At 39.5% G+C, this 12,321-nt stretch overlaps 1 long non-coding RNA gene across 1 annotated transcript; it reads right to left on the bottom strand.

Moving 5' to 3' along the window:
• Window positions 1-9,515: 9,515 nt before the first annotated feature.
• On the bottom strand, window positions 9,516-11,035 carry LOC107785820 (uncharacterized). The gene is made up of 2 exons (XR_001647973.2): window positions 10,873-11,035; window positions 9,516-10,200 (listed from the first exon to the last, which is right to left on the bottom strand). It is a non-coding gene; the product is annotated as an uncharacterized LOC107785820 (long non-coding RNA).
• Window positions 11,036-12,321: the final 1,286 nt, after the last annotated feature.

Genomic DNA, 12,321 nt, shown 5'->3' with positions numbered 1-12,321 from the left:
TTGTGAGGAGGGGGAATTACCTCGTAGGTGTTACATTCTTATGTGCTACATGTTGTGGGATCTACGCACGTATGAGGTGACGAGTGTCCGTGTGCATGCTAGGATTTCTGATTATCTCCGGGTAGACTTAGACTCACACCATGTTTAAATTGTATTATTTGAGTCCTTCTTGCCTGTTTAAATGCCTTAATTTACATTTATCATGAGGCTAGACTCGCGTAGAGTATCGTACTCGCTTTTCTTTAGATATTCGATGAGCTACTTGATTAACCACGGAAAATTATGCTTCCCTTACTAATTTCTCCCGCGTTGTGCATATTCATCAAAATATTTTCTTAAATTTTATAACTCACACGTATATTCGTGAGTGGGATCAAGGACCCATTAAAGCTTCTTATTCTAATGGGATCGGTTTGTTCGCCTCGGTAGGATTATGCACCACACTCTTATGGGATCGAGTCGCTCGCCTCGGCATGATCATGTACCATACTCTTATGGGATCGGGCCGTTCGCCTCAGCAGTATCATATTCTTATGGGATCGGGCCGTTCACCTCGGCAGTTTCATATTCTTATGGGATCGGGTTGTTTGCCTCGGTAGTATAATATTTTTATGGGATCAGGCCGTTCGCCTCGGCAGAATCATGTGTAATATTTGACAAGAAGCCAGTGTATCTATGAGTTTCCTGATTTGAATTGTGACGACCTATCTGGTGGGGACTATTTTATATATATACTCTGGTTGAGGAGGTAACCGATAATTAAGAACTTGTGTTTATTGTTTAGAGGAGGATCATACCACGTACTTATATTTGTTTACACTGTTTATTTAACATGCCTCATGTTTGTTTACTTTCTACTGTACTTGATTTATTGGACCACTAGTAGTGTCGATGTCGACCCCTCGTCACTACTTCTCCGGGGTTAGGCTAGATACTTACTGGGTACGTGTTGATTTACGTACACATGCTACAATTCTGTACTTATTGTGCGGGTATATATATTTCTGGTAGTCTTTTGGGCGTAAGGGAACGGGTATTGTGGGGACTTCACAGTGAGATGCATCCTATGTTACGATCCGCAGCATATGGAGACTCCATCATGATTATTTACATTATCTTGTCTCTTGTATTCCAGACAGGGGTTGTATTATTATTGTACTTTCTAATATATGCTCGTACACTTATGACACTGGGTTTGGGGGTTTCCTGATGGATGTTCACTATCGTAGTCCACGTTATTATTACCATTTCACTTTATGATTTATTTATTTTCAGAAATTTGTAAAGAATAGCATAGGTTTCTATGAGTGCCAGGTTTTACTCTATTATTTAATGGGATTCATAATTTTAAACATAATAAAATAAACAATTAAGTTGGTTGTTCATCGTTGGCTTGCCTAACAGTGACGTTGGGTCTTATCATGACCTATAGTGGGTTTTGGGTCGTGACATCTTGGAATCAGAGGTTCACTTAGGTTTATCGAGTCATGAGCAAATCTAGTAGAATCTTGCAGATCGGTACAGAGACGTTTGTACTTATCTTCGATAGGCTGTAGGGCTGTTAGGAGCACTTCCCTTCTAGATTCCTCGTCGTGCGATTTGATTCCATTGAGGCTTATGCCTTCATTTCCTTCCTACTCATTCTTATATGGTGTTGAGCGCTGGTTATCACTTGGGCATCGAGGAGTTGTAAAGGTACTGCAAATGTGGTGCATGATGTTTCTCCCTATGTATTCAAGTGGGCTATTATCATCGCCTTGTGGAAGGGTATTCTGTCATTTCAGCCCAGTGTTGGTGTTGCTTACAGTCGAGATTTGATATTTTTGAATTTGGTGGAATTCTTGTTAATATTGTGGTGTCGTCCTCCTCGATTAATTGCATTGAGGCTCATCGGCATGCTAGTCTTCATTTGTTTGCCTCTGGGCACAGTGTTGTGAGATGGAACCTAAGAGGAAGTTATCAAAGATGGTTGTGCGTTGCGGCTTCAGAATCGGATTAGTGTTTCCAGTATTGATGGTTCGAGGAGATGATCTCTGAGGTGGTTTCTATGCTTAGGAATTTTGAATGTGACGAGAAGGGCTTGATTGTAATGTAGGAAAAGTGTGAAGTATTCGATCATTGTCTTGGATGCAATACTGCTTCGAGTTTCAAACACGTTATTGGACCTTTGGGTAATGTTAATGAATGATGGGAATCTTACGGCTGGCGGATCAATGTGGACCCAGGGAGGTTAGTTGATTTCATGATGGACATAGGTGTAGCAACGACGTTGGTGGAGGTCAATATGAGGTTACACAAGTGGGCTATCTCCTATGAGCAGGTTAGCAGTTGCATGATTTTGATGAGGTTCCTACGAAGAGTCCTACTTCCTTCCCAGCATGGGATACAGGTACTGCGATATGAGCTTGGGTCGCTTAAAGAAGATGGTATGACCCCTAGGAGGTTGAGCGTACGATGGTGGCGGATAATTCGGAATGTGTTATGATCGGTGCAACAAGAGCTTGTGAGAAGCTGGCCGGGTAATGGTGTGGAATCATGGTAACTGGGAAGAAGAGGTCGTTGTGGGGTTTGGATCAATGTTATTATAGTGTAAAGCTAAGTGGGGGAGCCCGCCGTCTATAAGTGAGTCGCATGGTCGTGTGCCTATATAGTTTTGAGTTATCGGTGCATTGGTGGATTACTTGTAATCAAGAGGAGAAAAACATCAAAGGTATTTTGAATAAGGAAATTTGACGTACATGTGTCACATTTCGCCTTATTGATTCGTGTACAGGTGTTGGGATGACTCAGAGTTTATGCTTCTAATGGATGTGATGTACAAAGAAAGAAATTCATCCGGTTGTTTCTTTGGAGGAGTCCATGTGCTAACGGAGCACCAGTGTGTGGTTACATATTCAGGACCAGGTCAGAATGGGTGACTCTCAACAGTGATCCTAGCGGGGTCAGGGATTTAAGCGTGATGTCTAAGAATTTTGAATTCATCATATGGCTGAGGACCGGGATTTTTGCAGCAAAGTGTGAAAAATACTTGGGGAATTTCTACGTTATCATCGAGTCTGCAGTGCGGTATTAGAGGAATGGTAGAAACAACTCCGGATTCGCGGGAGGTCTTTCAGAATGGGTGTATCAGTTGGGGGTACTATAGAGTGCACAAGGAGGGTGTGAGATGGCTTATGGGTATCGGGACGACGTAGTCTCATGATTTGGGTCACTCCGGATGAGTATTGTTTGAGATTCGTTTTGTACTTGAGTAGGACTATTATTCCAAGGGCAAGTCAAGAGTAAATTGGAAAAGTTGAGTCAATTAGTTATGGATAGAATTAGCATGGTTCTGCGGTTAATGAATTCGGATGCATGTTGCAATTGTTCTTCTGAAATGAGTTGGGTAAAAGGGGTTCTAGCCGATGAAGTAGTTATTCTACTAGTGGTTCAGGGTTGTGATGAAATTCTTGTACTCCTGCGTAGCTGCAGGATAGGTGCGGTGAGCAGTATAGTGATTGGAAGTTGAGGATCAAGGTTGTGGTTCACTTTCGATAAGAATGTCAGGAGCTCGGAGGAGCACGAGAAGATTTTAGATGTTCGGAATGTGATGGCACCATTTTCGGGTGGCTGGAGGATGGTCTGTTTTGTGGAAGAAGTGTTGGGTATTGAAATGCGGATGCTTGACTAGCACTATGGAAATAGCATGGTCGATGACCATTAATGTTTAGATTTTACTACCTGGTGCGAAATGTTGTGGGGGGTATATCCTACCAGAAGATCGTATAAGTGTGACGTGCTAGTCATTCGATTGTTAGAGATTTAAATCAGATATGGAGATTTTGGTACTGTCGCCAATGGGAGAGGTTATGACGGAGATGCGCTCTATTTCTTTAGTTGTGGTCTGTGTGAGTTGTTTTGGATTTGACGGCTACTCTTATGTGTCATGAATAGGGTCATTGTGGATCCTTGGAAGATTAGTGACCCAGTATGGGATGATCGGAATTGGCGTGAGGTCCGCTAGTAGACTTAATGTGAATGTGTGCTCTACATCAGATCAAGTCAGATGTGTTCATTCAACATAGCACTGCTTATGGACGAGTCTTTGGTATTTGGTGTTATTCTTATCATCAGATATTCTCTGTAATACTCTATTATGCCATGTGGGTTGTGAGACGGCTTGATTATTTGCACGTGCATTGTGGTCCCATGTATCTTGTTATTATTGCACCTCAGTCGAGCTCGAGTTTTGTAGTGCATGGCGCTATCCGTCTCCCCAGGGTTGTATTTTTTCACTTTGCGTGCTCGTGGTCGATATTTGGACATTTCATAGGTTTGAGCAGTTTGGCTTGGTAGATACTTCCTTGTTGATTGTTATATGTGGATCAGGTGGCACGCCGCCACGGATATGATGTTTGGATCGGGTTGCACGACGTAACGGTATCATGTATGGATCGGGTTGCACGCCGCAACAGTGAGATGTTGAGTATGGTTCCCTATACTTGTTTTGTGTGTCTTTTTTCTCTTCTTCGATAAAGGTTCATAGCATTTGTTAGCCGTTTAATTCATTACGCGGGCTGGATAGTTCTTTTTCAGAGTTCGTTCTTCCTTAGGTGTCATATTCGAGTTGTAGCTTGTTGGTGCATTGATGGTGTCATATGAAATATTAGTCAGTGTTTGAGGTGGCTTATCGCCTGAGCAGCTTGTACTGGTGAGACGAGATTATTGGACCTGAAATCGGTGCGATCGGATTTATGTAAGGTATATTATAGAGAAAATGTCAACGATCAGTCCAAAATGAGGAAAAGGTTCTTGCCGAACGGAGAAACTCCGTGAGTTATTGAGTTGACGGGTGGTTATGAGTTCATGTGCATCTCTTTAGTCGTGGCAGTATTGCGAGAGTTGGAACCGATCTTATATGTGTTACGAGGTATACTACATGCATCTGATTCGTAAATTTCCTGCTATTATAGCCAGGATGTTATTATGAACATACGAATTATGTGGTACATTGTGTGATCTCAGTGTGGGTGCATAATTATATTTGGTATAGTGGGTGGAGATTGTGTCAGGGTTCGTATGTTGGAATCAGGCCAGGCAGATAACTCCGGATGTTGGAATTTAGTTTTATGGCTTGTGGGCTAAGGTAGCAGGGAGGATCTTCAGTCTGGCTTGAGCTAATGTATTCACCTGGGTTGTGGTCGCACGAGTAAGTGCACAAGGCTTTAAACAGTGATTTTGGGGCAACTCTGGATCAGTTCTTAGCACGTTCGGGGAAAATCGTATGTTTAAGTGGGGGAGAATGTAACGACCCGACCAGTCGTTTTGAGATCTAGCGTATCGTTCGGCGGTTTGAGGCCTTGAGTAGCTTCACTTCATGTATTATGACTTATACATGTTCGGAGTTGTTTCAGAAGGAAAATTCTCAATTCGGAAGCTTTAAGTTGGAAGAGATGACCAAGGTTTGGATTTTCAGTAAACGACCTCGGAATTGGGATTTGAGCATTCCAATAGGTTCGTATGATGATTTCGGACTTGGGTGTATGTTCGGATTTAGTATCGGGTGGTTCGGGAGCATTTCAGTGCTTATTATGGAAAGGTGGCATTTTGAAAGTTTAAGAATTTCTTAAGTTTGATTTGAAGTGAATTTTGGTGTTATCGATGTCCGTTTGGGGTTCCGAGTCTTGGAATAGGTTTGTATTGTGATTTGCAACTTGTGCGTAAAGTTTGGTATCATTCCAAAATGTTTAAGTATGAATCGGACGCGTTCGTCGAAGTTGGAATGTTTGAGAGTTTAAAGAAAGGTTTTGACTGTTGATTCATAGTTTTGATGTTATTTGGCGTGATTTAAGGCATCGACTAAGTCTGTATCATATTTTGGGATGTGTTGATACGTTTGGATGGGGTCCCAGGTGCCTCGGGTTTGAAACTGATTAAAAACATATTGAGATTTGAATTTGAGGAAATGTTGTTGTTGCTAAAGACTGGTGTCATCACACATGCGGAAGGAGTGGCCGCAGGTGCAGAGGGGGTCATCGCAGGTGCGAAATTCATGGATGAGACATGGGAGCACAAGTGCGAGGAATGTTCCGCACTTGCGAGGTCACATATGCGGAGAAGAGATCGCAGAAGCGGAATTAGCCAAGAAGGTCTGGGGCCGCAGAAGCAGACTTGGTCACGCAAGTGCGTGAACGCAGAAACACTTGTTGTCCGTAGAAACGGAAGCACAGATGTGCTATTTTGGTCCGCATAAGCGGATTTGCCTGGGCTTAGAGGGAACCGCACTTGCAATAGATTTTTCCGCAGGTGCAACTAAGATGCCGCAAGTACAATAGTCGTTGGGCAGTGGGGTGCTTTTAAATCCAGACTTAGCTCTCATTTCTCTCATTTTTCACTTGGATAGTTGCATTTAGGGAGATATTTTGAGGAGTTATTCATCAAGCATCACGAGGTAAGTGATTCCTACTTATTGCAAGTTAATTTCATGAATTTCATAAGGATTCAACATGAAAAATTATGGAAATTTTGGGATTTTAAGAGGAAACCTATAAATTGGTATATTTGGACTTTGACCGCGATTTTGGAAATGGAATTAGGAGTGAATTACTTATTTGAGTTCGTAATATTATGGATGACGTTTATCTTTGAAAAGTTTCTAAATCCGGGCACGTGGGCCCAAGGGTTGACTTTGTTGACTTTTCGAGAGAAGTTGGAAATTGTTATAAATTAATTAATTATGATGTTGGAGTATATTTTTATTGGTTTTCCTGATTGTTTGACTAGTTTTGGATTGATGGGCATCGTTTTGAGGTGTTAGAGAGCCGTTGGATCCGATTATGGAACTTCAGAGCGAGGTAAGTCTCTTGTCTAGCCTTGGGGGGGAGGGGAGATTTACCCCTTAGGTGTTATATTCTTATGTGCTACATGTTATGGGAGCTACGCACATATGAGGTGACGAGTATCCGTGCGCATGTTAGGATTTCTGATTATGTCCGGGTAGACTTAGACCCACACCATATTTAAATTGTATTATTTGAGTCCTTCTTGCCTGTTTAAATACCTTAATTTACATTCATCATTAGACTAGACTCGCGTAGAGTATCGTACTCACTTTTTTTTAGATATTCGACGAGCTACTTGATTATCCGCGGAAAATTATGCTTCCCTAACGAATTTCTCCCGCGTAGTGCGTATTCATCGAAAAGTTTCTTTAAATTTCATAACTCGCAGGTATATTCGTGAGTAGGGTCAAGGACCCGTTAAAACTTCTTAATCTAATAGGATCGGGCCGTTCACCTCGGCAAGATTATGTACCACACTCTTATGGGATTGGGTCGTTCGCCTCGAACACTCTTATGGGATCGGGCCGTTTGCCTCGATAGTATCATATTCTTATGGGATCGGACCATTCGCCTTGGCAATATCATATTCTTATGGAATCGGATCGTTCGCCTCGGCAGTATCATATTCTTATGGGATCGGGTCGTTTGCCCCGGTATATCTATAAAACACTCCTATGGGATCAGGTCATTCGCTTCAGTAACTTTATGAAACACTCTTATGGGATCGGGCCATTCTCCTCGGCAGAATCATGTGTAATATTTAACAAGAAGCCAGTGTATCTGTGAGTTTCCTGATTTGAATTGTGATGACTGATGACTTATCTGGTGGGGACTATTTTATATATATACTCCGATTGAGGAGGTAACCGATAATTAAGAACTTGTGTTTACTGTTCAGAGAAGGATCGTACCACGTACCTATATTTGTTTACATTGTTTATTTACCATGCCTCATACTTGTTTACTTTCTATTGTACTTGATTTATTAGACCACTAGTAAGTGTCGATGTTGACCCCTCGTCACTACTTTTCCAGGGTTATGCTAGATACTTACTGGGTAGCGTTGATTTACACACTCATGGTATACTTCTGCACTTATTGTGCAAGTATATATATTTCTGGTGGTCTTTTGGGCGCAAGGGCGCAGTTATTGCAGGGACTTCACGGTGAGATGCATCACATATTACGATCCGCAACATATGGAGTCTCCATCATGATTATTTACATTATCTTATCTATCTTGTATTCCAGACAGGGGTTATATTATTATTGTACTTCCTAGTATATGCTCATGCACTTGTGACAACTGATTTTGGGGGTTCCCGATGGATGTTCACTATCGTAGTCCACGTTATTATTATCATTCCACTTTATGATTTATTTATATTCAAAAATTTGTAAAGAATAGCACATGTTTCTATGAGTTCCAGATTTTACTCTATTATTTAATGGATTCATGATTTCAAAAATAATAAAATGAATAATTAAGTTGGTAGTTCACTGTTTGCTTGCCTAATAACGACGTTGGGCGCCATCATGATCTATAATGGGTTTTGGGTCGTGACAAGAAGATTGTTGCAATTGACGAGATGGTGAATGTCATCAAGGACCTCTTCCTGGCCACTCAATCCACAGTTGGAGATATCCATGATATCTAAAAAGAGACAGGCTCAGATATGTCAAAAATGCGAGTCACGTTACAAAAGACTGCAGAAAAGGCAGTAAAAACATTCAAGGAAGTCCATGATCGCGTTGATAAGATCTCAGTCACTACGAACACAAGCTTTGACCGTTTCAAGGAAACCATTTGCAACACTTTTACCTACTTTCTCCATCACTGATCTGGTTGTTGGGTGTTTTGGACAATCTTAGTTTTTTTTTTTGGATGTTTTATGGTTGGATGCTTATTTTTTGTGTTTTGGATGACTATAATTATCAGGATAATCTAAACTGCTAATGTTATTACGTATTTTTCCTCTTTTGGTTGATGCCAAATGAGGAGAAAGGATTACTACTAACATATGCAGGAACTATATCAAGGATTACTACTAACATATGCAAGGATGATGATCGACTATATAAAGCTCAAGTCGACTACATCACACTAGGGGTGGGCGTCGGTCGGTTTGGTCGGTTATTATGAAAGTACAGTTTGGTTTATCGGTTTTTGATTTTGTAATATTAATAACCAAATCAAACCAAAGTATTTACGATTTGGTGCGATTTTTTCAAAGTTCGGTTTAATTATTTTCGGTTTATTTTTTCGATTTTAAACGGTTCAAAAAAATTTATGCTTCTCTGGAAAAAGGAAATAGATTGTCATAATGAATGAATAGAAAAGAAGATATTGGTCCAACAGCCATTGCACATAACAGAGACGATATTCTCAGTTCTTATGCAATAAACAAGGCTGAAATTTATTTGTTGTTCGTCCAGCCCAGCAAATTGTCATTTTGAGATAGAGTTCTCTTAAAGGAGGCAACAGAGAAAGACAACGGCATAGTGATATTGTCAGTTCTCATGCCATTGTTTATTTGCTGACAATATCACTCTAATGATAATGACGTTGTTTAATGAATGATAAAAAATCATCATTTTTCTCCAACACAGGACCAAAAGTACACATCAATTACTCCTAGCTGAGGATTAATTGCGGTAACAGAAATTGAATTAAATGAAGCGCACTCAATCAAAGGTACACAATGAAAATTTTATTTAAAAGATAAAAATAACCCAACCTCGGTGAGTAATCCGATCATCTATGCATATAATGTCATTTGTAATTCTTTTAACTCACCACACTTTGTAATATGGTGCAACTTCACAAGCATTTAGCCCTCTCTCGTACTTGATAGCCAGTATTTTCGTACTCTCCTTACAATTTTCTCAAATATATATCCTAGTCCTAGCTAAATGCTCAAAATCTACAGGCTAATAGTTCATAAAGCAGGTCTTGAAACTAATTTCAAAATAAATAAGAGTTTAACTAAGCAACCGAGAGACCAAGAACATACCATACTACATCTTGAACATAATTTAGGTGAGCAACTTTTGCCTACTCCTTTGGCAAATAAAAAGCTATGAACTATGCAGTCTCTGCACTAAAACCCAAGAAGTAAGGCCAATTCAGATGAGATTTGACACACGATAGACATATGGAGAATGCGTGTGAACTAGTTAGTGCAAGTTAGAGCCTCCTATATCCCTCACAAAAAATTTACACATTTCTTCGTCGTAGTTGGGATACACTTGAGAAGACATCATCCCATTCTTATCTTTTACGTTCAAGGATTCATGCCACCGTTACAAGAAGGTGCCCGAGTATTTGAGGATATATTCTCAGTTATCATGCAATAAACAAGCATGGAAATGCTGCAAACTGCAAAGTCATCAAAAGAAACTAGTGTAACATTTTGGTGATCACTAAAGAGGATATTTGAAACTACACTATAAATGAAACCAAGAATAGAGAACAAGCACATAGAGAACAGGGAGGCCTTCAGTGCAAACAGAACACAACAGCAAAAGAGGAAGTACTAATTGAAATGTCCTTAACTTTAGAGATGTTGTTGCTTGTTGATTGAATATAGTTTTCTAAAAAAAGATTGATTTTTTATTAGTGGAGACAAACACCACCCTAAGAAAAAACCTCAAATCCAGATATAACAGGAACATTCTCATCTAAATCGGGAAAATGGAGTTAACGTGATATGATTAACAAAATTACCACGACGCCATAGACTAAGACATTTTCTTTCTTCATAAACTTAAACTTGACTTTGAGCTTTCATATACTAGAGTTTTCTCAATCACATTTTTTTGCAACAATAAAAGGGAAAAGAATTGTTCAAAATTATTCCAAGGAAAAAAAGAACTAAAACACAAATAAAGAAGCCTTATCTTAATAAAAAATCAACAAAAGAAATCTTGAACACCTTTTTCAGCAAAAATTCTATCAGAAAGTTCGGCCAAAATGACAATAACAGTGAGCAAAACTGCAAAACGACACTGGACCTAACTCAACTTAGAACTCAGAAGAAGTCGCACTAACTTGAGGAAGAAGGCATCACAACCGAGCTGAGGAAGAAGGCAGCAATCGCACAGAGCTGAGTAAGAAGGCAGCAATCGCAGGCTCGCAGCAGTCGCAACAGAGACAGAGCTAAGGAAGAACCCTAAATCTAATTTTTGATTTAGGTTTTGGGAAATGGGAAGTAAGTGACTAAGGTCTAAGTGTAAGTGTGTAACGTATAATCAGACTATCAGTACAGTAAGTTTGGGTAAATTGGGCTTCAAAGTTCAAATGAGTATTGGATTATTGGGCTTCAGCCTAAAATGGGTAATAAGTTTTGGACTCTCAAAAGAACTCACATGTTCAAACTTATTTTTCTTAACTAATACCCAAAAATACGATTTTTTGGTTTAACCGAAAACCGAAATACCAAAATCGTAAACCGCACCGAAAAACCGAAAATTAATAATTTAAAAACCGTGCACCGACCGAAAAACCGATTAAACCGAAACCTAAAAACTAAAATTTACGGTTCAGCCGATTTTTTCGATTCGGCCGGTATTATGCCCACCCCTACATCACACTACATCACATGCAAAGTCTCTATGCAGGAAGAGATAACAAGTTGAGAGGGAGTCAGACTACAAGAATGATCGAATAAAGATGAAATTAGAATTAATTAAGTTATTTTTTCTGTCATCATAAAAAAGTGAGTATTGTTAGATCTCGGTTTTAATGATGAAAAATAACTTATTCTTATTGCATGCAATCAAGGATCTTTAAAAAGTAGACGTTTCAAAGCCGGATAATCAAGAAAGGAAATATGAGCCAATTAAGGATATGAGAAGCTATATAAGAAAGGAAGGCTAAGATAGCAGAATCAATTCAGCGAAAAATCTACTCCTGATTTTTAATCACGAGCATCAAGGAATATCACAATCTAATCTTGATCTCCAATCACGGACGTCAATGACAATCACATCAAACACGTTGTATGGAAGATATGCAAAGCTAATTAGTTACACCATTCAAGGTAATCATGCCTATCACATCGAACTTCAAGGATCAACAATAGAAAAGTTCCAACCTTATTCTTGAAACGAATTAATTAAGATTCACTCAAAGGATCAATTCCTTTAGGTTACCCATCTCTCGAAGATTTGCTCTAGTATACTTTGATCGAACCAACATCAAGCTTTTTGTTCTACTCCAAACAAACAATGTAGTCTACTCTAGATTTACTATGTAATTAGTGAAGAGAAGAAAAAGAGAAAGATCACCGGTGATACATTGTATCAAAATCGTAGAAAGTCAATTGTGTTTTGAGAAGCAGTTGGTATATGTTTGACAACATCAACTCGCTTGTATCGAAAAAATTCAAGGAACTTGAAGAGAGAACACTCTTGCAACCCAAGAGGACTGAACTAGGATTCACATTGAATCTGAACCAATATAAAAATGTCCGATGTCATTTACTTTATCTTTTTTACT

The sequence above is a fragment of the Nicotiana tabacum genome, chromosome 17 (genome assembly GCF_000715075.1).
Source record: "Nicotiana tabacum cultivar K326 chromosome 17, ASM71507v2, whole genome shotgun sequence".
In the NCBI taxonomy this organism is placed as follows: domain Eukaryota; kingdom Viridiplantae; phylum Streptophyta; class Magnoliopsida; order Solanales; family Solanaceae; genus Nicotiana; species Nicotiana tabacum.
This window is presented reverse-complemented; position numbering and strand designations above follow the sequence as displayed.